We start from the raw sequence: 2,491 nt of genomic DNA, 5'->3' as shown, positions 1-2,491 counted from the left end.
GCCTGTCTGCTAAGCTCAAAACAACCGCGCCTGGCTTGACGGAGAAACCAGAACAGCTGAGCATATTTACGACAGTGCACTTTTACTTTCGCCCTCTAGGGGGAGCCTCGCTGGAAAATCAACACCGGTTGCATAGTATACCTTTAAAAGCAGCCTGTTTGAGGCAGAATTATAGGACCCAAACATAGAAAAGCACCACGGACCAAAGAGGGACATGTAGAATCAGCAGGAGATGAAGAAGGTTTCATATGATGAACCATTTTGTAGAGGTCATTTAGTGACAAAATGCTCAATAAGATATAGACGGAATAATTGCAGTGGCTGGAGTATGGTAAAGAGAACTAGAACTAGAGACAACCTTGGAGTTATAAAGGGTCACAGATTACAGAGGTCAAGAGAGGGAGAAACCGATAAGGGCTGACAACGACTTAGAAAGTATCTTTACTGTTTCAAAGAGAAAGACAGATTTTCTGTCAATCTTTGCAACAAACTTAGAAAAGAAACCATTTTTCGCAGCAAAAGATTTCCCTCAGGATTTCAACCGAAACTTGAAGCTCGTTTTTTCCGGCACTTAAGTTACGCCCCCCTGATTGAAATTTGTGAGAGCGAATTACATTTTATTCACTGTACCAATTGTTTACATTTACATCTGCAATAACGTACTTTAACTGTAATATGCAGTCAGTTCCACTGCACTTTAATTTAGATAGCTTCTGGCCAAACTCTATTTATTCATTTTATAGTAAAACCCATCTGTATATTATATTTGGTACATATCCAGCTGTAAATTTAGTTCATAACACTAGTGATCTATATATTATATTCATTATTTATAATAGTATTCATCTCTATACTCATTCAGTAGAAATACCCATGTGCTGTATTTATGGAACCATTATTTATTATGCACTTGCTGCTTTTTCACTTCTGGTTAGACCTAAACTGCATTTCGTTGCCTTGTACCTGTACATGTGTAATGACAATAAAGGTAATCTAATCTAATCTAAGCTATTATTTAAAGTATTTATCAATAAATATTGATACCAGCTATCTTCTCCCGCTTATACCATGGGGCCAGTGCTTATCTCTGGCAGTCTATGAGGTAGAGGTGGGTGACAACCTGGACAAGTTGCCATAGAAACATGCACACACATACTCCCACCTAAGGACAATTTAGAGAAGCCAATTAACCTAACAATCATGTTTTTGGACTGTGGGAGGAAGCTTGAGTACCTGGAGAGAACGCATGTATGCACGAGGAGAACATGCAAACTCCATGCAGAATGAGCCTGGGCTGGGAATCTAACCCGAAACCTACTTTCTTTGTGGCAATAGTTCCACCGTGCAGCGCCATGATAATACAATCAAGTGTTTATTATTTTCAGCACGTTTATCCCCAAACAGGGGCACAATTACAGGGGGGCAGGAGAGGGATCTGCCCCCTGCTGAATAACTTTCCCCCTACAGCTGCTGTAATTTAAATACTTTAAAATAATTGCTTGTATATCTAAAATCCCCTTGCAGCCTTTAAATTAAAAACTGATTTACTCCTACACATTTTTATTTTAAGTAATGTATAATGTAAAATAGTAAACAACCTAGAAAAACAATCACCGCTGTAAGTGACCCATAAAATGATGGCTGAAATCACTCCTGTATTTTATTTTTTGTTCTGAATTCATCCCTTGTATTACTTTTCTATCCATTAGTCTTAATCATGAAGTTTTCCATTTTCCCTTGAAGAGGAAATGACATAATAAAAAGTTTGTCTTCCTTTTTTTTCTTTTTTGTTGAATGGATTAACATGTGAGAGATATGATTAATGATTATCCCCCTCTTGTGGTCTTAAGGAATCCCATCATGCAGAGCTGCTTTTCAGCTTTGAACTTGCAGAATTTTTCCCTTTGTGAGTGTTTTGTGTGTTAGCATCATTTGTGTTTTGTTACTGATTTTGTGTTTGCAGCATGTTTCCACTTTGCTGTCATCTATTTTCTGTGACTGTTGGTTTGTCCTTTGCATTTTTTCTTTCAAAGTGTTTTTTTCTGTTTACCTAATTTTTTAGTTTGCAGAAACTTTTGTATTTGCTCTGAAATCAGGAAGAAACAACTAATTTTTTTCTGGATTTCTTATTGTTTTTCACAGACCTACAACTTATAAAACAATATTTATAAACTGACTAGATCATCATCAATGTAAACACCTCATTTCTCAGCCATCCATCCATCCATCAGGGTGATAGCTATGACTTTTTCTTAAAACCGTTAATTAGAGAAAAAAAGAAAGAAAAAAAAAAAACAATACATCCAGAATTTTAAAAAATGCTGCAGTTTAAAAGTTTTGCTTCCACAAAAGAAAAAAACATTGTATAAATAATTATTTGACGATTTTTTTTACAGGTCTAAGGTATATAAATATTTATTTCTGGTTCTGATCCCAACAGGAAAGTAAAGCTCTGGTGTTGCTAGATGCTGTCAGCTCTAGTAGAGCTGAG

This window comes from Cyprinodon variegatus, unplaced genomic scaffold (genome assembly GCF_000732505.1).
Source record: "Cyprinodon variegatus isolate N-32 unplaced genomic scaffold, C_variegatus-1.0 Scaffold160, whole genome shotgun sequence".
Classification (NCBI taxonomy): domain Eukaryota; kingdom Metazoa; phylum Chordata; class Actinopteri; order Cyprinodontiformes; family Cyprinodontidae; genus Cyprinodon; species Cyprinodon variegatus.
The sequence above is the reverse complement of the archived record's forward strand: the minus strand, read 5'-3'. Positions refer to the sequence as shown.